This window comes from Canis aureus, chromosome 31 (assembly GCF_053574225.1).
Source record: "Canis aureus isolate CA01 chromosome 31, VMU_Caureus_v.1.0, whole genome shotgun sequence".
Taxonomy (NCBI): domain Eukaryota; kingdom Metazoa; phylum Chordata; class Mammalia; order Carnivora; family Canidae; genus Canis; species Canis aureus.
Window position 1 is genome coordinate 18,948,580 of NC_135641.1, and position 25,176 is coordinate 18,973,755.

The 25,176-nt window shown below is 37.1% G+C and overlaps 1 protein-coding gene across 37 annotated transcripts in view; it reads left to right on the forward strand.

Annotated features, from left to right (window-relative positions):
- Positions 1–25,176, forward strand: part of LOC144302453 (uncharacterized) — a 696,165-nt gene that overhangs the window by 163,389 nt on the left and 507,600 nt on the right. For 2 of the 37 annotated variants that reach the window (XR_013369306.1, XM_077879790.1), the window contains exon 4: positions 306–389. The exons of the other annotated variants lie outside the window; for them this stretch is intronic. The gene's annotated coding sequence lies outside the window, so the exon portion shown is untranslated. The remainder of the gene's footprint in view (positions 1–305; positions 390–25,176) is intronic. 37 annotated transcript variants of the gene reach the window in all.

Sequence of the window (25,176 nt, forward strand, 5' to 3'; positions counted from 1 at the left end):
AAAAAGTGGGGGGAGAGAGAGAGGGAGGAGAAAGGGAAGAAAGGAATAATAAGACAGCCCAATTAAAAAGAAGAAATAAGAAATAAATTTTCTGTATTTGCAAATCACGTGAAATCTTAAGGAATTCACACACCCCAAAACACTAGAACTAATAAATACTCAGTGTTATTTAGAACTCAATAATATTTCAGTGGAATACAAGACTAATATACAAGTATCTATTGTATTTTGCCTTAAATTAATCTGTAGATTCAATATGACCTCTATCAAAATTCTCAAGAGGCATTTTTTTGTTGTTGTTGCAGAAATTTGACTTGCTGATCTTAAAACTTATGTGGAAATTCCAAGGATGTCAAATGAAAATTTTGAAACTGAAGAACAAAGTAAATGTAGGACTTATGCTTTCAAAATTTGTTATAAGGCTACAATAATCAAGACAGTGTGGCACTGGCAGAAATATAGACATATAGATCAATGGGACAGAATTGGGAGTAAATACAAACCCTTATGTTTATGGTCAATTGATTTTGGACAAAGATACCAAGGCAATTCAATGGGGGAGAGGACTGTCTTTTTAACAAATGTTGCTAAGACAATTGGATATCCATATACACAAAAATTAATTTAAAAAGGATTTGATCCTAAATGTAAAAGCCAAAATTATAAAACGTCTAGGAGAAAATATTTGTGACCTTCAGTCCAGTAAATAATATAGATACAATATCAAAGTGATGACCAATAAAACAATAAATTGATAAATGAGACTTTATGAACATTAAAAACTTTTGCACTTCAGAAAGGTGAAAGAAAATGTAAAGACAAGGCACCTGGGTGGCTCAGGAGATGAGTGTCTGCCTTCGGCTCAGGTCATGATCCCAGGGTCCTGGGATTGAGTCCTGCATCAGGCTCCCTGTGGAAAGCCTGCTTCTCCCTCTGCCTATGTCTCTGCCTCTCTCTCTCTGTGTCTCTCATGAATAAATAAATAAAATCATTTAAAAAAAGAAAATGAAAAGACAAATCACAAAATGAAGAAATATTTTCAAATCATGTATCATATAAATAATTCATATCCAGAATATATAAGAAATCATAAAATTCAATAATAGAATACAGCAGCTGAATTAAAACAAAAGAGTTGAATAAATCATTAAAGATACATAAGTGTCTAATAAACATGAAAAATATACTTAACATTATTTTCCATTAGGGAAATGCAAACTGTAACCAAAATGAGATATTTCTTTACCCTGGCAAACATTAATCCTTTTACTATATCCATAGTTTGCCTTTTCCAGAATGCTGTATAATTAGAATCACGTATGATGTAGCCTTTTCGGATTGCAGTCTTTCACTAGGTAATATATACATTTAGGGTTTCTCCATATCTTTTCATGGCTTGATAGTTTTTTTTTTGTTGTTGTTTTTTGTTTTTTTTTTTAAGCAATGGATAATATTCCATTGTTTGGATGTGCCACTGTTTATTTAGTCGTCTGCTAAAGTACATCTCAATTGCCTCCTAGTTTGGGTAATTAATTAATTAATTATTCATAATTATGAATAAAGCTGCTATAAACATCTATGTGCAGGTTTTTGTGTAGACCTAAGTTTTCAGCTCATTTGAGTGAATGCCAAAGAGCTGATTGTTGGCTTGTATGAACAGTTTTTTTTTTTTTAATTCTAATTCCTTTGAACATACAGTATTAAATTAGTTTCCGGTGTATAATATAGTGATTCAACAATTCTATATATTACAAAGTGCTCATAATGATAAATGTACTCTTAATTCCCTTCATCTATTTCATCCATCCCCCCAATCTCCCCTCTGGTAACCATTAGTTTGTTCTCTATAGTTAAGAGTCTGGTTTTTTGTTTGTCTCTTTTCTTCTTTGTTCATTTGTTTCTTAAATTCCTCATGACTGAAATTCACATAGTTTTTGTCTTTCTCTGAGTTATTTCAGTTAACATTATATCCTCTAAATCGATCCATGTTGTGGCAAATGGCAAGATTTCAATCTTTTTATAGGTGAGTAATATTCCATCATATAACTATACCACATCTTTTTCCATTCATCTGTCAGTGGACACTTGGGCTGCTTCCACAATTTGACTATTGTAAATAATGCTGCAATAAATGTAGGGATGTATATATCTTTTTGAATTAGTGTTTTCATATTCTTTGGGTACTCAGTAGTGTAATTTCTGGATCATATGGTAATTCTATTTCTAACTTTTTGAGGAACCTTCATACTGTCTTCCACAGTGGCTGTACCAGTTTTCATCCCCACTGACAATGTGTGTTTCTTTTTTCCACATCCTCACCAACACTTGTATCCTGTGTTTTTTATTTTAGCCATTCTGACAGCTGTGAGGCAAGATCTCATTGTAGTTTTGATTTTGCATTTCCCTAATGATGTTGAACATCTTCTCGTATGTCTTTTGGCCATCTGTCTTTGGAGAAATGTCTGTTGACGTCTTTTGCCCATTTTTTAATTTGATTTTTTTTTATGTTGAGTTGTATAAGTTCTTTATATATTTTGGATACTAACCTCTTATTGGATATATCATTTGCAAATATCTTCTCCCATTCGGTAGGTTGTCTTTTAGTTTTGTTGACTGTTTGCTTTGCTCTACGTAAGTTTTTATTTTGATATATTCCCTATAGTTTATTTTTGCTTTTCGTTTCCATTGTCTCAGGAGATATATCTAGCAAAATGTTGGTATGGTTGATGTCAGAGAAATTCCTGCCTGTGCCGTCTTCTAGGATTTTTATGTTTTCAGGTATGACATTTAGGTCTTTGGTCCATCTTGATTTTATTTTTGTGTATGGTGTGAGAAAGTGGTTTAGTTTCAATCTTTTGCATGTAGCTGTCCAGTTTCCCCAATACCCTTTGTTGAAGAGACTTTTTCCCATTGCATATTCTTGCCTCCTTTGTCAAAGATTAATTGACTAAAGAAGTATGAGTTTATTTCAGAGCTTTCTATTCTGTTCCATTGATCTATGTGTCTATTTTTTTTGTGCCAGTACTATACTGTTTTGCTTTCTATAGCTATGTAATGTATCTTGAAATCTGGGATTGTGATAACTCCAGTTTTGTGCTTTTTTTTTTTTTTTTTTTTTTTTTTGAGGTTGCTTTGGCTTTTCAGGGTTTTTTTGTGGTTCTCTACTAATTTAAGATTATTCTAGTTCTGTGAAAAATGCAATGGTATTTTGATAAGGATCACATTAAATCTGTAGATTGCTTTGGGTAGTATAGACATTTTAACAATATTTGTTTTTCCAATTCATGAGCACGGACTATCTTTCCATTTAATTGTGTCATTTTCAGTTTCTTTCATTAGTGTTTTATAGTTGTTGCCTGTGTTCTCTAGTATTTTGATGGATTCTCATCTCACATTTAGATCTTTCATCCATTTTGAGTTTATCTTTGTGTACGATGTAAGAGAATGGTCCAGTTTCATTCTTCTGCACTTGAGTGTTCAATTTTCCCAACACCATTCATTGAAGAGACTGTCCTTTTCCAGTGGATTCTTTCCTGCTTTGTCAAAGATGAGTTGACCATAGGGTTGAGGGTTCATTTCTGGGTTCTCTATTCTGTTGCATTGACCTATGTATCTATTTTTGTGTCAGTACCATACTGTCTTGACAATCACAGCTTTGTAATACAGCTTGAAGTCAGGCATTATGATGCCCCTGGATTTGGTTTTCTTTTTCATTATTCCCCTGGTTATTTGGGGTCTTTTCTGATTCCATACAAATCTTAATATTATTTGTTCCAACTCTATGAAGAAAGTCCATGGTATTTTTATAGGGATTGCATTGAATGTGTAAATTGCCCTGGGTAGCATAAACATTTTCACAATATTAATTCTTCCAATCCATGAGCATGGAATGTTTTTCCATCTCTTGACATATTTCTCTATTTCTTTCATAAGTGTTCTGAAATTTTTGGAGTATAGTTCCTAACCTCTTTGGTTAGGTTTATTCCTAGGTATCTTATGGTTTAGGGTACAATTGTAAGTGGGATTGACTCCTTATTTTCTCTTTCTCCAGTCTCATTGTTAGTGTATAGAAATGCCATTGATTTCTGTGCATTGACTTTGTATCCTGCCACATTGCTGAAATGCTGTATGAGTTCTAGCAATCTTGGGGTGGAGTCTTTTGGGTTTTCTTTTTTTTCTTTTTTTTTTAAAGATTTTATTTATTTATTCATGATAGTCACAGAGAGAGAGAGAGAGAGGCAGAGACACAGGCAGAGCGAGAAGCAGGCTCCATGCAGGGAGCCCAACGTGGGATTCGATCCCGGATCTCCAGGATCGTGCCCTGGGCCAAAGGCAGGCGCCAAACCGCTGCACCACCCAGGGATCCCTCTTTTGGGTTTTCTATATAGTAACATGTCATCTGCAAAGAGGGAGAGTTTGACTTCTTCTTTGACAATTTGAATGCCTTTTATTTCTTTTTGTTATCTGATTGCTGAGGCTAGGACTTCTAGTACTATGTTGATTAATAGTGGTGAGAGTGGACATCCCTGTCATGTTCCTGATCTCAGGGGAAATGCTCCCAATATTTCCCCATTGAGAATGGTATTCACAGTGGGCTTTTCATAGCTGGCTTTCATGATATTGAGGAATATTCCCTCTATCCCTACACATTAAGTTTTAATCAGGAATAGATGCTGTATTTTGTTGAATGCTTTCTCTGCATCTATTGGGAGGATCGTATGGTTTTGTCTTTTCTTTTATTGGCCAGATATATCACGTTGATTGTTTTATGAATGTTGAACCACCCTTGCATCCCAAAGATAAATACCACTTGGTCATGGTGAATGTTCCTCTTAATGTACTGTTAGAGTCTATTGACTAGTATCTTAGTGAGAATTATTGCATCCATGTTCATCAGGGATATAGGTCTGTAATTTTCCTTTTTGGTGGGGTCTTTGTTTGATTTTGGATCAAGGTAATGCTGGCCTCATAGAATGAGTTTGGAAGTATTTCCTCTATTTCTATCTTTTGAGACAGCATTAGTAGAATAGGTATTATTTCTTCTTTAAATGTTTGGTAGAATTCCCCTGGGAAGCCATCTGGCCCTGGACTTTTGTGTCTTGGGAGGTTTTTGATGAATGCTTCAATTTCCTTGCTGAGTATTAGCCTGTTCATATTTTATATTTCTTCCTGCTCCAGTTTTGGTAGTTTGTAGGTTTCCAGAAATGTATCCATGTCTTCCAGATTGCCTAATTTGTTGGCATATAATAGGTCATAATACATTTTTAAAATCATTTGTATTTCCTTGGTATTGCTTGTGATCTCTACTCTTTCATTCGTGATTTTATTGATTTGAGTCTTTTTTCTTTTTAATAAGGCTGGATAGGGGTTTATCTATCTTATTAATTCTTTCAAAGAATCAGCTTCTGGTTTCATTGACCTGGTCTATAGTTCTGCTGGTTTCCATTTCACTGCGTTCTACTCTAATCTTTATTGTTTCTCTTCCTCTGCTTGGTTTAGGCTTTATTTGCTGTTTTTTCTCCAGTTCTTTTAGGTGCAAGGTTAGCTTGTGTATTTGAGTTTTTTCCCTTTTTTGAGGGAGGCTTGTATTGCGATGTATTTCCCTCTTAGGACTGCTTTTGCTGTATCCCAAAGATTTTGAACAGTTGTACTTTCATTTTCATTAGTTTCCATGAATCTTTTTAATTCTTCTCTAATTTCCTGGTTGACTCATTCATCTTTTAGTAGGATGCTCTTTAACCTCCACGTGTTTGAATTTCTTCCAAATTTCTTCTTGTGACTGAGTTCTAGTTTCAAAGCATTGTGGTCTGAACATATGCAGGGGGCAATCTCAGTCTTTTGGTATCAGTTAGATCTGATTTGTGATCCTGTACATGGTTTATTCTGAAGAAAGCTCCATGTGCACTTGAGAAGAATGTATATTCAGTTGCATTCGGATGGAAAGTTCTGTATATATCTGTGTCTAATCCATTTGGTCCAATGTATCATTCAAGGCCCTTGTTTCTTTGGTGATGTTTTGCCTTGAAGATCTGTCATTTGCTGAGAGTGCTGGTGTTGAAAATAAAAATCAATGTATTTTTATCTATGTATCTCTTTATTTTGGTTATTAATTGATTGATATACTTGACTGCTTCCACATTAGGGGCATAAATATTTGTAATTGTTAGGTCGTCTTCTTGGATAGACCCTTTAAGTACGATTTAGTGTCCCTCTTCATCTCTTAATATAGTCTTTGGTATAAAATCTAATTTATCTGACATGAGGATTTCTACCCCAGCTTTCTTTCGAGGACTATTTAAATGGTAAATTGTTCTCCACCCCCTCATTTTCAGTTTGGAGGTGTTCCTAGGTTTATTTATTTATTTATTTTAAAGATTTTATTTATTTATTCATGAGAATACACAGAGAGGAGAGAGAGAAGCAGAGACACAGGCAGAGGGAGAAGTAGGCTCCATTCAGGGAGCCTGATGTGGGACTCGATCCCGGGTCTCTAGGATCACACCCTGGGCTACAGGCAGCGCTAAACCGCTGAGCCACCGGGACTGCCCTGTTCCTAGGTTTAAAATGAGTCTCTTGTAGACAGCATATAGATAGGTCTTGTTTTTTTTATCTAGTCAGATATCCTATGTCTTTTGATGGGATCATTCAGCCCATTCACATTCAGAGTAACTGTGGAAAGATATGAATTTAGTGCCTTAGTATTACCTATACAATCCTTGTTTCTATGGATTGTTTCTTTGGGCTCCCTCCTTCTCTTACAGGGTCCCCCTTAATATTTCTTGCAGAGCTGGTTTGGTGGTCACGTATTCTTTCAGTTTCTGCCTATCCTGGAAGCTCTTTATCTCTCCTTCTATTTTGAATGACAGCCTTGCTGCATAAAGTATTCTTGGCTGCATGTTTTTCTCATTTAGTATCCTGATTATATCATTCCAGCCCTTCCTGGCCTGGCAGCTCTCTGTGGATAAGTCCACTGTTATAGTCTGATAGTTCTCTCCATGTAAGTTAAGAATCTATTGTCTTGAGCTGCTTTAAGAGTTTTTCTCTTTATCTTTGAAATTTGCAAGCTTCACTGTTATATATCAGGGTGTTGATCAGTTTTTGTTGATTTTGAGGGGGGTCCTCTCTATCTCTTGTATATGAATGCCTCTTTCCTTCCCCAGATTTGGAAAGTTCTCAGCTATGATTTGTTCAAATATAATTTGTGGTCTCCTCTCTCTCTTCTCTACCTCTTCTGGAATCCCAGTAAGATGAGTATTATTCCTTCTCAAGCTATCATTTATTTCCTAACGCCTTTCCTTGTGAGTTCTTAATTGTTTTTCCTCAGCTTCCTTTCTTTCTGTCAACTTGTCTTCTATGTCACTCACTGTCTCTTCCACCTCATTAAACCTAGCAGTTACAGCATCCAATTTAGACTGCATCTCAGTTAAAGTATTTTTAATTGCTGCCTGATTAGATCTCAATTCTGCAGCCTGATTAGATTTCAATTCCAGAATCTCTAGAGTCCTTTATGCTTTTTTTTCAGAGCCACCAGTAATTTTATAATTGTACTTATGAATTGTATCTCTGACATGCTACTTAAATCCATATCAACTAGGTCTGTGGCAGAGAGTATTACTTTTGGTTCCTTCTTTTGTGGTAAGTTCTTCCTTCTAGTCATTTTGTCGAGTGCAGAATGGCTGTATGAGTGAGTAGAGTAAAAAGTATAAGCCATGACCTAAGTAAAATATACCCTAGACGATTCCAAGGAGTTCAAAGACCAGAAAATAAAAGAAAAAGAACAAAAAAAAATAAAACAAAATGACTGCAAAAGTGAAAAACAAATATAAAAAATAGTAAGAATTAAAAAGAAAAGAATGGGGAGGAAGTGAGGAAGTGGTGGTGGAGAGAGAATACAGTCTCACAGAGTGGACTTAGATGGTGATCCTCTTGGTTCTGGGCGTATTTGGTTCTGTATGTTAGAAGATGCTAAATTCCAAATTTATATAACCAGCAAAACCATATAGAGACCCAACATTGACCACAAAATAGGAAGGAAGAGAGAATATAGTCTCACAGAATGAACCAACACGGTGTTCCATGGTGTTTCACTTGGTTCTGGTGTTCTACTTGGTTCTGGGTGTATTATGGTCCATGAGTTAGAAGGTACTAACTTCCACCATTATAAAACAAAACAAGACAAAAAGAACAAGAAACAAAAAACAACCCACAACTCATATATCTACCAAAATTGAACTGGATATGTTTAAAGGAATTCAAAAGTGAAGAATATATCTAAGACATGTGATTGTAGAAATATGAAAGTCAAAAAATAAAAAGCTTAAAAACAAAGAGTTGGTAAAATATTGTAGTTAAGGCAAGAAAAGAGAATAAATATTGGAAAATGTTTAACCCAAAAGATAAACAGATTGTAAGGAAAAAACTTTTAGTTCTATATACTGTTTTCCCTTAGTCCTGGAGCTTTCCAATGCTGCTTGGTCAATAAACTTGCTCTTCCCTTGTTCTTCCAGCTGGTCTTCAGGGAAAGGGGCCTGCTGCACGGATTCTCAGGTGTCTGTGCCTGGGTAGAGATGCCCTGCCTCTTGCCAGGTGGCCTGGCTCAGTGTGAGCTATTTATCCTGTGAGGCCCTTGTTCCCTAGAGGCTGCAGCTCTCCCAGGGGAAAGGCAAAAAGAAAAAAAAATTAAAATGGTGGCAGCCAGATCTCCAGCCCTGGAGCCAAGAGCTCCCCATGTGTACTGAAATGCCCTGTCTCAGTGCACACTGGCCTAGATCCTCTTGGGGGCAGGCATAGGGGCACTGATCTGCACAAATTGAAGGGCGCCCAGTGGCAGGAGAGTTATTGCCCTTCCATGCCCTCCCCAGTTTTCCCTGTCCAGAGGGAATGGAGGATAGCCAGCTTTGTCCACTTCGGTGCCCTGGGATTGAGGGCCCTGTGCTGCTGGACCCGGGCTCCCTGGGTCCACCTCTTCCAAAGGTAATGGAGAACAGCCTGCCTCCATCCGTTGCTGGGATCTAGGATAAAGAGAGTTCAGGTGCCAGCCCGGGCACTTGGCTGACTTCTCCCAGCTGCCCTGGAGGGTTGCAGCATTCCAGCCCTTACCTCAATCTGACCATGTTGTGCAGTGAGCTCTTTTCTGGGTGCTCCTATTCTTACTATGTCTCTGGGAATATTGACACTTCACTGCCCCTTCGGCAATTCTGGCCTGTTTCTCCACTGAGAACTTTACAGTTGGGGAAGACTCTTTCAGGTGCAGATTTCTAAAGTTCCCAATTGTTTGCTGTGTTGCTTTCCTGCCCTTGCTTTCCATGGCTCCCCTCTCCTGCCTTTCCTCTTCTCCACCGTCTTCCTTGTCAGAAGCGATCACTTTTCTCTCTGTAGCATTCTAGCTGTTCTCTCTTTATAGCTCACGTTGGGTTCATAGGTGTTCAGGATGTTTTGAAAATTATCTAGGTTAAGTTTGGGGGACCAGATGAATCAAGGACTCCTACTCTTCTGCCATCTTGTCTCCTCCCTGCTGCTTCTTTAATAGTATACAGAAATACAATGGATTTTTTTTTTTTTGCATTGATTTTGTATCTTGTGACCTTACTGAATTTGTTTACCAGTTCTAGTAGCTTTTGGGTGGTGTCTTTAGGGTTTTCTATATATAGTATTGTGTCATCTGCAAATAGTGATAGTTTTACTTCTTCCTTATCAATTATTTCTTTTTCTGTTCTGATGGCTGTGGATAAGACTTCCGGTACTATGTTGTATAAAAGTGCTGAGTGGACATCCTTGTCTTGTTCCTTATCCTAAGGAGGAAGCTCTCAGTTTTTTACCATTGAGTATGATGTTCACTGTAGGTCTTTCATAGAAGGCCTTTATCATGTTGAGGCATGTTCCTTCTATACCTACTTTGTTGAGTTTTTTTTTTTTTTGAGGGTTTTTTTTTATCATGAATGAATGTTGTACTTTATCAGAAGCTTTTTCTGTATCTATTGAAATTATCATATGTTTTTTATCCTTTCTCTTATTGATATATCATGTTGAAGAATTGTCTTTTAAATGAAGGATAGTATGTTACTATTATTGCAGAAAAGATATGTGGATTTAAGAAGGAAGGGAGTTCAGTAAACTTTGAAGATTTATTTTTTTAAGGCTTTATTTATTTGACAGAGAGAGAGAGAGAGAGAGAGAGCGAGCACAAACAGGGGGAGCAGCAGGCAGCGTGAGAGGGAGAAGCCAGCTCCCTGTGGAGCAGGGACCCCAGGAACATGACCTGAGCTGAAGGCAGATGCTTAACCCACTGAGCCACCCAGGTGCTCCAAAGGTTTAGTTTTAACATACATGCAGACAAGAAACAAGCCTAATTCAGAGAACGGGCTATAATAGTATGTGTGACTAAATGGATTTTCATTGTCTTTATCCATTCCAGCCATCAGAATTCTTTAAATTAAAATCTTATAAATATTTTTATTAAAATAGTATTACATGTTTACTTAGTAAAAAATGAAAGTCTTTCCCTACCAGCAATTATTTCAGTGTGCATATCCATTCTGCCATTTTATTTATTTATTTTTTTCATTCTGCCATTTTAATGCAGAAATAAAGGTGTATGTAATGTACATGGGTATTTAATATGATCAAGGTGTATACACATATGCAGTTCTGCTTCATCTCTTTAGTTTATCAACCTCCACATCACTACAAAGAGCTTCACCTAGATGAGTTCAAAAAAGAGATAATGACTTCCTTTGAAGCTTGAATAGCTGAAGTCAGAAATTGTTAAGAGGGTCTTACTAGTTTTTTTATTAACTGTCTAATTTTTCTATTTCCCTACTAGAATTGGAGTTGATGAGGCTGCCAGAAGCTTTGCTATTTTGTTTAATGCTGTATCTCTAGCATCTAAAATGGTAACACTCACAGCACCTAACACTGAATGCTTACTTTTTGTGTTTCATGCATTTTCTCTCACTAAATGCCTAAAAGAACTCTATAAAGTAGATACTATCCATATCACCATTTTATAGATTAGGACACTGATACACAGAGAGGTTGAGTTACTTGTCCCAAACCACACACTGTTAAGAGGTAGAGCCATGATTTGAGGCCAGGCAGTCTGATTAGTCCTCTGTTAACCACTGTGCTAGACAGACACTGAGCTAAAGAGTACAAGGTCAAGAAGAGACCTGCCTGGATCCAAAGAAGAAAAGTCTATATCACCTTCAGATCTTGTGCTTCTGGCTAGGTGCAGAAGCAGGGCACAGTGGGAGGAGTGAGTGCTTTTCTTTTCTGTATGTATGTATATGTGCATGTGAGATGGTTGTATTATAATAGGTGTGTGTGTGGTCTAGCATAGAGTGTAGTGGACTTCTGTGGTTTTTAACTTGCCCAGTACACCTTCCTCTCTTTTTTTGGTATTAGCCTCCCTTTTTCTTTGAAGATTCTTTCTCTCCTATTCTAACCAAAGCAAGCTGTCCTTGCTTATATGGGCCTATCAGAGCATTTCCCTGGGATTCTGATATACTAGAGTAGAATAAAGAAGCTGTTTCTTTCTTCTCCTGTGTAAGCGTATTTGGATTAGCACATCAACCTAGAATTCCATAAAGACAGCAAAGATTTTTTTCAAGATCGACTGAACTCAGGTTATGAAATAAAATTAGATGCTATTCACAATAGAATTATAAGCAAAGCTTTTATGCACTATACCATAGTAATTATGCTGTCTTTAATTTCCAGTATAATTTAAAGCACTAGGGAAAATACTTAAGGGAGTATGATTAATCTTCTCGTTCTGGAGGGATTCCTTTTCTTGCACTAAATTTCACTGGTCTTCTATGAGCTCTACAGTGTTTTTGTGTCTATGCTGGGACCAACTACTTCCTTTCATTAGAGCACTCCATCATTGTAGTAGGCTGAAATATGGCTCCCAAAGACATCAGGTACTAATCTCTGGAACTATTAAATAGTACCTTTTCTGGGAAAAAGGCCTTTGCAGATGTGATTAAGTTAAGAATCTTGAGATTCCTATTCACATTTATCTATGTGGGTCTTACATGCCATCATAAGTATCTTTAGAAGAGGGAGGCAGAGGAAGTTTTATACACAGAGAAGGCAGTGTGAAGACAGAGCAGAGCAAGATTCACAAGGCTGGCATTAGAAGATCAGAGTGATGTGGCCACAAGTCAAAGTGCTAGCAGCCACAAGAAGCTGGAAGAAGTAAGGAATGGATTCTTCACTAGAATCTCTGGAGAGAATGCAGCCATGCCAATGCCTTAATTTTTGGTCCAGTGATACTGATATCAGACTTCTGACCTCCAGAATTGCAGGGAATAAATATCTATTGTTTTAAGCCACCAAGTTTTTGGTATTTATGACAGCAGCTACAAGAAAGGTTATTTCCTGGTATTTCCTATTTATCTCAAATTCCTTTGAATTCAAAATCTTTATCAGTAGTATTACCAAGGTGGCTTTCATTTTCTCTAAAAATGTTTTGCAGAATGTTGGCTGCCTGCTTTATTTGTTGACTCACATGGTAGTACATGCTTTTCCTTCTTTCTCATCTTCTTTCTTTCTTTCCCTTGATCTTATCCAGGTGCTCTTTGTTATGGCCATCTGATGTTTTATTTTTTTTCTGTGTTGTCTGTCCTTCTGAGATAATCAGGAAAGTAGTATTCTTGTTCTTTTCGTAAAAAAAATAACCTTATTATTGGGTTCAAACCAATATGGATTTCCCTGATAAGAAATGTGAGCATCCCCCGTGGTTTCAAAGTCCTGACAGGTCTTGTTCCATCATTTTATGCTTATTACCATATAAGGTACACCTTCTTCTTGAGATGTCTTAAAATATTTTTATATACTTAGAAATGTCAAAAGAAAATTCAGAGAGCTTTAGTTGATATGAATATTTTATAGAGTGAGAAGCTAACTGCGAACAGAGAGACTTCAAACAGAAAGTGGTTGGAGCAAGGCTTTCAGTAGTTACTGCTCAATTTATGAAGCAGGAATGTGTAAGTACATTGTTTTCTCTCGTGATTGGTTACTAGAAACTCATTCCTTTTCATTGCATAATACAAGTGTTTATAGCTGATTATCTAGGAAACTGTAAGGTCATTCTATAAGGACATAAAAAAAAGCTTAAGTTTTGTTTCAGGTCAGACTCAGCATTTCAGGTAAGTCAGGACAGTGTTAAGTTGTGATTATGTGATTATGAGTGGTTGGTCCAGTGGTATATATTAAAGAGAATATTTTGGTTTTCCTTTAACAGAAATTAATATGAGCATCTAGGATCAAAGTACCTAGGATTAAATATCAGCTCTTTTCTTAATTATGTGACCTTTTCTAAATTCAAATGCTTACTCTAATTGTTTACACCTTGGATCTTCTCATCTGTAAAGTGGAGAAAACAGGGACGCCTGGGTGGCTTAGCTGTTGAGCGTCTGCTTTTGGCTCAGGGCGTGATCCTGGAGTCCTAGGATCGAGTCCCACATCAGGTTCCCTGCATGGAGCCTGCTTCTCCCTCTGTCTATGTCTCTCCCTCTCTCTCTCTCTCTCTCCCTTTCTCTCATGAATAAATAAATAAAATGCTTTTTTTAAAAAAAAAAAAAAGTGGAGAAAACAGTAAGATTGTTATAAGGATTAAAGGAATTACTATATTCTTATTACTTGGAACAGTGTCTGACACATAGCACATGCTTGACAATGCTGCTGTTATCATGATTGTCATCACTGAGATCATCGTCAGCATTTAGTGTGAAGACTGTGCCATCTTACCTGTATAGCACATCAGGGGCACTTTCCGTCTCCTAGGTTGCCATCTTTTTAACCTGGTTTTATTGTTGTAGGTGGCAAGCTCTTGGCAGGACATGTGTTTTCTATTTATACTTGACCAGGAAGAATTAATAAAAGGCTTTTAGTTTGAAGTGTGTCTCATTTTTAAAAAAGATTTTATTTATTTATTCATGAGAGACAGAGAGAGAGAGAGAGAGGCAGAGACACAGGCAGAGGGATAAGCAGGCTCCCTGTGGGGAGCCTGATGTGGGACTCCATTCCAGGATTCCAGGATCACACCCTGAGCCAAAGGCAGATGCCCAACCACTGAGCCACCCGGGCATCCCGAAGTGTATCTCATTTTTATGAGCCACACTGTCTGCCAAATGCAGTAACTCTCATTACTTAAATAATATTTTAATTTCTCAGTTTTGTTTTGTAGTATAGAGGTTCAGACAAGATTTTCATATATATATACATATATACAAAGTTTTCAATCACTTTTGAAATTGAGGAATGACTACAGTGTTATTGACTCACTCGTTCATTCATTCAGTGTATATGTACTGAACTACTGAATGCTTAGCCCTGTGTTGAGCTTTAGGGCACAGCAGTGAATGATACAGACATGGTTCCTTCCCATGGAGTTTATAACCCAGTGAAGATAGAATAAAGAAAAATAAGCTATGGTAAATAGTAAGTTGAGACAGGCCCTATGAAGGCCACAAACAAGATTCTGAATTGGAAATGGAGAGCATCAAGGTTACATGGGGCAAGTTGGGTGCTGGGATAGCCAGAAAAGGCTTTCTGAGGAGTGGACATCAAGAAGAGATTGGTAGAATAAGAACGAGGTGGAGGAAGAACATTCTAGGCAGATGCTGTATCATAACTTTATATGTTATAAGAAGACAAAAATTACCAGGGGTCAAGAGGCAAGTGGGCAAAGAAAGAGCTTTGAGAGGTGGTTTTGTAGGGATGGGCAGGTGCTAAATCATGTAGGCAATGACAAGTCTTGGAAACAAGTTTAGATTTCATTCTAAAGGCAATGGAGGCCTTTGAGGGTTTTAAGCAATAGAGTCTTGAAAGGATTACTCTGTGGCAGTAAGAAGAGCGAGGAGGAGGTGGACATTATTAGTAAAGGGAGGAGGAGAATGAGAAAAGTCCATCAGTTCAGCCATGGATAATGATATATGGACTAGCTCCCCAGCAGCCTATGAGAGACAGAGTAGCTCTGTATTTGGAAGTTAAAACTAAAAAAGTCTTGTTGATTGATTGGATCTAGGGTCTGAGGGAAAGGGAGGGATCAGAAATTATGGCAATATTTTAAAATAACAATAAAGGAAATGTATAACTCATGACATCAGTCATGATTCTTGTTAGCAAACAATTTTACCTAGGATATGTGTGGGGTAGGATTAGTATATGCATCTATAATATTATATAGCTATCTCTGTTTCCAAATCAATTTGATTCTGCTCTAATACCAAAGTTGTTTCATTGCTTAAGTAACTCTGTCTTGATTGGTATCAGTAATAGCCATTAATGTAAATAGAAATGCTTTAAATTTTGGTTGGGACAGTTTGCTAAATCAGACTGATTGCAAAATTAACTTAAATGGTTTGAGTTATGTAACATTTTCAAGGAAATCAGTTTTATTACTTTGAAATTCATAAAGCATCCCAAACTAGACTTAGAAAACACTACCAAGTAGAAATCCTACAGGACCTACTTTAATGGTTGATAATATGATTTTAATTACCATAGCAAGTATTTATAATTTAGTGTTTCTTTAATTGTTGAAATTTTTATTCTCTGATAGAGTGAACACATCTATTTCAATTTTATGTTATTTCCTCGACAGCATATTTTAAAAAATATATAATACAAATATTGAAATTACCCCAATTTGATATTAATGGAGTACCAGTAATGGAGCTTTATATTTGTCTAACATCTTAGTCAATATTTAAAAGTGTTCATGGTATACAACATTAAATAGGTTTGCTTAAGAACTGAAGTTGAGCAGAACTTCAGAGCATCTGTGAGCTTGCTTATTTTTCTGTGTTATTACCATTAGTAGGCATTTCTCTCTTTTATTTAAAAAAATTTTATTGAAGTATAGTTGACATATGATGTTATATTAGTTTCACGTTAAAATTTTATTGAAGTTATAGTTGACATATGATGTTATATTAGTTAGTTGACATATGATGTTATATTAGTTTCACAGCATAGTGATTTGACAGTTCTACACATTATACTATGTTCACCAAGGTAAGTATAGTTAATAATCTGTCACCATACACTGTTATTATAATCTTACTGACTATATTTCCTATGCTGTATTTTTCATCCCCATGATAAGTTTGTACCTCTTAATCCCCTTCACCTATTTCACCCACCACTTCTCTTCCCCACAGGCAATCACCAGTCTGTTCAATGTACTTAGGAGTCTTGCTTCTGTTTTGGTTTGTTTGTTCATTTGTTTTGCTTTTAAGATTGCACATATAAGTGAAATAGTATGGTATTTTCTTTCTCTGACTTATTTCACTAAGCATAATGTTCTCTAGGTCTATCTATGTTGTTGCAAATGGTGAGAGCTCATTTCTTTTTATACTGGAGTAATAGTCCATTTCACATATTTATCCATTCATCTATCGGTTGGACACTTAAGTTACTTCTGTATCTTGGCTATTGTAAATAATGCTACAGTAAACATAAGGGTACATATATATTTTCAAATTAGTGTTTTTATTTTCTTTGGGTAAATACTTAGTGGAATTACTGGATCATATGGTACTTCTATTTTTAATTTTTTTAAGGAATCTTCATCTTATTAGGCATTTTTTTAGTTTTTATTTAAATTCCAGTTAGTTAATTAACATACAGTGTGATATTGTTTCAGGTATACAATATAGTGATTCAACACTTCCATACAGGCAGAGATCTAAGCGAAATAGATAAAAGCAACATGTCTGATAGAGAATTTAAAGCAATGATTATAAGGATACTCACTGGTCATGAGAAAAGAAGACATCAGTGAGACCCTCTTTTTTAAAAAATATTTTATTTATCTATTCATGAGAGACACAGAGAGAGAGGCAGAGACACAGGCAGAGGGAGAAGCAGGCTCCCTGTGGGGAGCCTGATGAGGAACTTGATCACACCACCCTGGGATCACACCCTGAGCCAAAGACAGACGCTCAACCACTGAGCCACTCAGGCATCTCTCATCAGTGAGACCCTTGCCATGAGATAAAAGAGCTTAAAAAGGCATTTCTTATTTAATATCCATCCATGAAACTGTGGCAGGCTAACTTTTCTTACAAGTAGGCTCCTTTGCATTTCTTGACAGATATCTAGATAAGCTGAAACCATGCTCGTGTTCTTTTTATAACCTTCAACCTAGTTTCTATCTGAACCCTGTAAGTGTTAGGGATTAAGCCCTAACTGACCTCATTCCATTTCTGGACCATGTTACTATTAGAAACTTTTAAAAATACTAATACAGAATTTTTCTCTGCAGCTCTTATTCAGTAATTTCAGTTTGACTTAAGAAGGTACCTCGGCCAAATCTATTGCCTTTCTCCATGAGAGGATGTGTGCATTTGCATCTTCACCCACATCTAGGTCAGCATATAGCTCTACATTTATCTCTATACCTGCCTCACAGTCTATGTCTATGTCGGTCTTTATAGACCAGGTTAAATATCTCTACTTCCTTCACTGGTTCCTAGTTGAAATAGTTTGGGTCTCTTTTCTTTTTCTTTTTTTTAAAGATATTATTTATTTATTTGAGAGAAAGAGAGCATGCACATAAATAGGGGGTAGGGGCAGAGGGAGAGGGAGAAGCCTAGCAGGAAGCCTGAGATGTGGGGCCCCATCCCAGGACCCTGAAAACATAACCTGAGCTGAAGGCAGGGACTTAACTGACTGAGCCACCCAGGCATCCCTGGGCCTCTATTCTTAAGACATTCCATGTTGTCTGTCTTCCCCATGTGGCATTAAATTAAGTGTGGAGCAAAATTTTCCTTTTCTGAAAGGAAAGCCTTTTTTCCTCATGCTGGTAAGCTCAGGAGAAGCAGTTGTGCATTTCTAGGTGTCCTCTGTTGGACAGACAGCACTGCCTTTAGTCAGTTCTGGGGCTATCAGCTCCCAGAGTTCCACCAGCTCAGAGGCAAGAGATTCATGACTGCCATTCTTAGAATTCAGAGCTCTGTCTCTACTCTCAATTTGGGGAATCTGACCTTGCTGGACATGAGGCCACTTTTTCCTCCTCAACCATGGACTTCCACAGCTTTTGTGTTTTCTCTTCTGTAACACTCTAGCACGAAATCTATAGGCTTAGGATTTTTTTTATTTTTATTTTTATGATAGAGAGAGAGAGAGAGAGAGAGAGAGAGAGAGGCAGAGACATAGGCAGAGGGAGAAGCAGGCTCCATGCACCAGGAGCCTGACGTGGGATTCGATCCCGGGTCTCCAGGATCACGCCCTGGGCCAAAGGCAGGCGCTAAACCACTGAGCCACCCAGGGATCCCAGGCTTAGGATTTTTAAAACAAAGGCCTATTAGGGTTGGCTTGGGGGTAGCCAGTCCCACCTGTCTCTTTGGTTTTTCACAAGAGAAGACTCCTAACTCCCCCTCAGACCAGGCAAGTCCATATTTGAACGACATAAAAGCTTAGTTGATAATCCATTTATTCAGCAAATAATTATTTAGTGCTTACTGTTCCTACTCTCTGTCAGGTACTATTGTAGGTGCTTGGTAACCAAAGCAGACAGTGTTTCTTCCTTCATGCAGCCTATGATTCTGGTTGAGGAAGCAGATGCTAAATAGTAAACTACAGTTAAGGATTAAATAATAGTTAAAAGTGATATGTGAATATACAAGTAGTGATTATATAATAGTTAAAAGTAACATGTGCTATAGAAAAAGGAAATAAAGTAAGATACTCTTCTATGGGGAGTGGGGAGTCCCATTTTTCTCTCAAGTTAAAATGAGAAATTGTTTTATTAATTCTTTACATAAGTATTTATATAAACTTGTATAAACTATATTCATATAATTAGTTATTATGTAAAAAGATTATTTTACTAATTATTTTTCAGTAGGTTATTCTGTCATATTAAAAATCCCAATAAATTGCCCAATAAATCCACAGTCATTACTGAATTGATTGGGAATGCCTACAATGTCACAGATCTGGGATAAATATTATCGTATTTTTATAGAGAATGTGTTAAGCACTTCATGCAACACTATCTCACCTATCTTACCACTTGAAAAATAAAATATTATAATATACCCATTTTTCAGAGGAGAAGGTTGAGACTCTGAAGTTAGGTAAGTCGTTCAAGGTGACAGTCCTAAGGGACAAAGTAGGGATTCAAAATTGAAAGTCAGTTTAGGGGAAGCCTAAACAGCTTTTTCTTGGACGCTGGTCTGGTCCACTTCTCAAAGGTGTGACTCTTGTTCCTCTGTTACTCCCTGCATCAACATTAGAAACTATGGATCTTTTCTTGAACGATAGTGGACTTGTTTCATTAATGCTATTATTTATTTATTCATTCAATAAACATTGATTGCATTAGGATTTGGATTTTCAAAGATGGAAAAGTTATAACTCCCACCCTGAAGGAAATCATGGTCTGATGGGGAAGCAGACATGCAAAAATTTACTTTTATAAAATCCAATCAGTTTTATAAAGAGGAATGCACAAATGGCAAAACTCTGAGGCTCTTCTGACAAAACCTCTGAACTTAGAGAAGGCATTTTTTTGCTTTTTATTTGTAGTAAGAAATGCATTGTAGATCATGACCATTATGCACCTATACACATAAAACTGAAAAAAAATTCATGAAAAATACTTATGTCTAATATAGATACCTTATTCTAACATAGCCTATTCTTTTTTTATTCTCTGGAAATAAAACTTCTGGTCTTGACAGAGAGTAAAAAGATGTGACATTTAGGCCAACTCTAAAGAAATGAGTCAGATATTGCCAGATAAAATAGGAAAGAATATTCTGGGCAAAGAATGGCTTCTACAGAGGTCCTGAGGCAGGGAAGGTGGTGTGGAGTCGAGGGGGCTCACGTTGAAAATGGGAAGACAGATGAGCACCAGTTTGTGAAGATTGTGAAGGGCCTATGGGTGAAGCTATAATAGTAATTTGTTCTTTAGACTAGTGCTTCTCAAACTTGGACATATGAATTACCTGGAGAGCTTGTTAAGATGCAGATCTAATTCATTAGATTTGGAGTAGGGTCCCAGTTTCTGCATTTCTGACAAGGTTCCAGGTGATGCATTTTGGTTAGCATAAGGCTCTGTAGCAGGGAGTTACATTGAAAGGTTTCATCAGAGCAGTGACATAGGGAGATTTTTCCTTTAAAAACATCACTGTAATGGCCAGATGGAGGATGAATTTTGAGGATTAGAGAGGGAGCTCGGTTTGGAGGTTACTATAGTTGCTTAAGTCAGTGCTGCTTCAGATCCTAATTAGAGCAATAGGAGAATAGAACTTGAAAAGAGGGGGAGAGACCATAGAGAAATTTGTAAGATGTAATTCAAAGGTTTTGGTAACAGAAGGACCAACAAGGATGGGCATTTGTTGCTTGAGAAACTAAGGGTTGCTTTTTACCAGTCTAGAAAAAGGGGGCATCTGGGTGGCTCAGTTGGTTGAGTGTCAGGCTCTTGAATTTGTCTCAGGTTGTGATCTCAGGGTCGTGAGATGGAGACCCACATCAGGCTCTGCACTCAGCAGATACTCTCTCCCTCTGCCCCTTCCTCTCTTTTCTTTCTTTTCTTTTCTTTTCTTTTCTTTTCTTTTCTTTTCTTTTCTTTTCTTTTCTTTTCTTTTCTTCTTTTCTCTTTTCTTTTCTTTTCTCTTCTCTTTTCTTTCTTTCTTTTTCTTTCTTTCTTTCTTTCTTTTTCTTTCTTTTCTTTCTTTCCTTCCTTCCTTCCTTCCTTCCTTCCTTCCTTCCTTCCTTCCTTCCTTCCTTCTAGATTTTATTTATTCATGAGAGACACAGAGAGAGAGTCAGAGACATACACAGAGGGAGAAGTAGGCTCCCTGTAGGGAGCCTGATGTGGGACTGGATCCCAGGACCCCAGTATCATGACCTGAGCCAAAGGCAGACATTCAACCACTGAGCCACCAGGTGCCCCAAAGAGCATGTGTTTTAGACCTGGAGTTGATTTATCATGTCTCCTTTAGAGAAGCCAAATTATATATTACATATTATTTTACTCATATCATATGCTTTGGTGCATGAGATAATGCTGGTTGTATTGATGACAGGGAAGAGCTTGTGAACAAGATATGGATGAAACTTTCAGGCAGAAGGTTATCCCAGGTTATTGGTGGCCAATTCATAGATAAAGAGCACATAACCAACTCTGCCACTCAGTTTTAATGATCATTCTTAATCTGTCACATACCAGTCTGGCTCCCTTCCAAGGCCTGTTGACACATACAGTGCCATTCTGCAGATTAATAAAAGATGTTCCTTCTGGATTAATGAGTTACAAAATAGCACCCTTCCTCCTAGCTATTGAAGTCCAGCCCCAGGACATACCACTTGGTCAGTATAACTCCTGGCTAGACTTTACCCCCATTTTGCCTCAAAGGTCTCCAGGTGAACTATACAAGTTGCACAACTGACTGCACATAGTAGCCCCCACTTTCTCTCTTACCCTCTGCTCCCTTCCTCTTCCTTTCCTTTTCTGTCCTCTCCTTGCCATTAGATGATAATAAGATAAAAGAGTTGGAGTCCAGGAAGCATTATTTTCATATTCTTTTTTAAAAAATTGTGGTAAAATATACATAACATAAAATTCACAATTTTAATCATTTTAAAGTATACACTTTAGTGGCCTTAAGTACATTCACTTTGTGTGTAACTATCACCACCATCCATCTCCAAAACTCTTTTTATCTTGTAAAACTGAAACTCTGTACCCTTTACCCTTTGAGCAATAACTCCAAATTCTCCCTGTCTCCTAGCCTCTGGCAACCACCATTCTACTCTCTGTCTATGTTTTTTGTTTTTTGTGTTTTCTGTGGTTTTTTTTTTAACTCTCTGTCTTTGAATTTGACTACTCTAAGTACCTCATATAAGTGGAATCATATAATATTTGTCTTTTTGTATCTGGCTTATTTCACTTAGCATAATATTTTCAGTATCCACCCATGTTGTAGCATGTATTGGAATTTCCTTTTTAAGACTGAATAATATTCCATTGAATCTACCACATTTTGTTTATCCATTCATTTGTCTATGGACACTTGAGTTACTTCTACCTTTTGGCTATTGTGAATAATGCTGCTATAAACATGAATGTACAAACACTGTTTGACTACCTGCTTTCAATTCCTTTGGTTATTTATCCAGAAGTGGAATTGTTGGATCATATGGGATTTTCTTTCCTTTCTTTTTTTTTATTTATGATAGTCACACACACACACACAGAGAGGCAGAGACATAGGCAGAGGGAGAAGCAGGCTCCATGCACTGGGAGACCGATGTGGGATTCGATCCCGGGTCTCCAGGATCGCGCCCTGGGCCAAAGGCAGGCGCTAAACCGCTGCGCCACCCAGGGATCCCGGGATTTTCATATTCTTAAATGTTGCTTCTTATTAACTGAAGTTTTTTGGAAAGTCTAGCACTTAGCTCTGACACTTTTTCTTGCAACAAAGGCATAATGCACATGTAAGTCATATACTGGGTAATTCAGTTTTGCTTTCTTCACCTACAGCTATGCTCTGTCACATTCCTAATTTTTAATAATATTTTGGGAGATTTGGTAACTTTCTAGTCACTATTAGTTACTAAAGACTAGCATAGCTAGTTTTTCTAGGCTCCCCATTTCCCTGTCCTTCCCCCTACCCCCATCCTTCCCCCACCCCCTAGGTCAGGCTTGACTAAGGGCCCAGCAGCACTTGGGGGGGTAGTTCTGCTCTTCCATATACCTCCCTTTCTGTCTTCAGTTTCTAGCTCCACATGGGTAGAAGGGAAAGCAACAGCTGCCTACCTCTTGGCCTTTATTTCCTTTTCTAGACATTCCCATACAGAGTCCTTTCCTTGGTTGTACCCTACAGTTTCTATATTTAGCTACCACTAAAATTGATTAGGTCACTATTCCATCCCTGTTGTTGAAACTTCTTATGATTACTGGGCTTTGTCCTTTGCCCCTAACTGAATCAAAGCTATTTGTGTTACAGATATCCTATATATGTTGGCATGTGTATATCTCCCCAAGTTCATCCCAGAGTCATTTTGCTGGAGTCTTCTGTTGTCAGATGCCTTTGGTAACCTGCATATTAACAGCTTCTTTGCATGGGAATTTTGTGGATCTATTGTCCTTGGATTTTACTTTTTTGCATTTTAGAGTTCAGAACAGCTTAGTTCCCAGTTGTTGAAGCACATCTTGTCTCCAGGTCTTAGGGTTAAGCACTAAGGTGAACTTTGGCATAGATTCTGACTTTCTCCATAGCCTGGTCTACCTCCATTAGATAAGCACTGCATACTCTTTGAGGCTTCTCATAGTTCTACTTCTTCATAAACTAACTCTTATAAAAATAAGAGGTTTTAGGGGGTGTCTGGGTGGCTCAGTTGGTTAAGCATCTGCTTTTGGCTTTGGTCATAATCTCCGGGTCCTGGGATCAAGCCCACATGGGGCTCCCTGTTCAGTGGGTAGCCTGCCTCTCCCTCTGCTCCTCCCCCTGCTCATACTCTCTCTCTCAAATAAATAAATAAAATCTTACTTAAAAAGGGGGAGTTTTAAAAAATTTAAAAATTTTCATTCAAAATTTAAAAATTGAAAAACTATAAAAATAAATAAATACCATTTGAAATTACATTATTCAGGAATAAATACTATTGCCACTTAATGCACATAAATATATATATCTAGGTATTTGAGATCACATAATATAGATATTTTTGAATATTGAATTTTTAAATAAATATGAATATTTTTCCATGTCATTAAGAAACATGATTTCGAATGGGCATATTGCATTCTATTGTATCTATTTATCACAACTGAGTTAATTTTCTCGATTTGGAATATTTAAAGTAGTAATAATATCTAATACTTATTCAGTACTTACTATGTGTTAGTCACTTTTTAAGCACTTTACATATATTAAGTCATTTAATTCTCATAACATACTTTAAAGATCCCCATTTTACAGGTAAGAAAACTGTGACATAGAGAGGTTAATTACCAAAGTTACAGGTTGTAATTGGAAGTTGGTCAAGTTGTAATTTGAACTCAGCTAGTCTGGCTTAGATTTATAATCCTAACCACTATCCTATTATTGTCCGAATCACTGTTATAAGTATCTTTGTGAACAAAAGAATCTTTATCTGCATTTTTGATGGTTTCTACTGGGAAGATTCCTAGAGGTAGAATAACTAGGTCAAGAGTTATGAAGGCTTTCAAGCTTTTGAAGAATGCCGGCCAGTTACCCTCTGGAAAATTTATACCCATCCACATTTACATCAATAGTGGGGAGAGCTTTCCTGCACACTGGCTTCAACCAATGTTGTTCAATTTGAATTTGGGGATATCTCTGAATAGTTAAAATAGTTGAGGGATCCAGGGTTCTTCTAAAAAAAAAAGTACAATTTAACACAAATGTTGAGTCACTTGTATATACATCTCAGATTATACTATATCATGTTTTATTGAATTATATAGAAATGACTTTCCTTATGTCACCACTACTATATGTGTGAGTGTGTACTAAGACTGCTTGTGCCCAAGATTTGGGAGTCATTACACCTGTCGAGAGTGCCCTTTCAGATATAGCCTTATTTTGACAACTGCTGTCATGGGTGATATTTATGGTATTTCCTCAAGCTTTTAGGCAGTTGGAAGTCCTTTTACATTAATAATCTTGACTAGTCTTTGGCTTAAAAAACCGCAGCACAGTAAAAATATATCCTGCTCACATTTTTTTTTTTTTTTAAGATTTCATGTATTTATTTGAGAGAGAGCACAAACTAGGGGAAGGGGCAGAGGGTGAGGGCAAAGTGGACTCTCCGCTGAGCAGGGAGCTGGACGTGGGGCTCTGTCCCAGGACCTCAGATCATGACCTGAGCCAAAGGAAGGTGCTTAACTGACTGAGCCACCCAGACACCCCACTCACATGTATTTTTACTCTGCATTAGCTTTATGTAGTGTGCATAGTCTTACACTGTATCTGCATCTCTAGGTAATAGTAACCTTTGATAACCTGGGTTTTATCTCTGGAACAGAAATTCTCTAGTACCATCCTGAATTCAAGGAACACTAAGGCTACAGGGCAGAAATCCTAATTATTATTTTTTCTTTAGAAAGGTTGAAGAAAATTCCATGGAACTATAACAGGGAAGACAATTTTAGCAATTCCTACAGTGATTTGGATAACTTCAATTTGG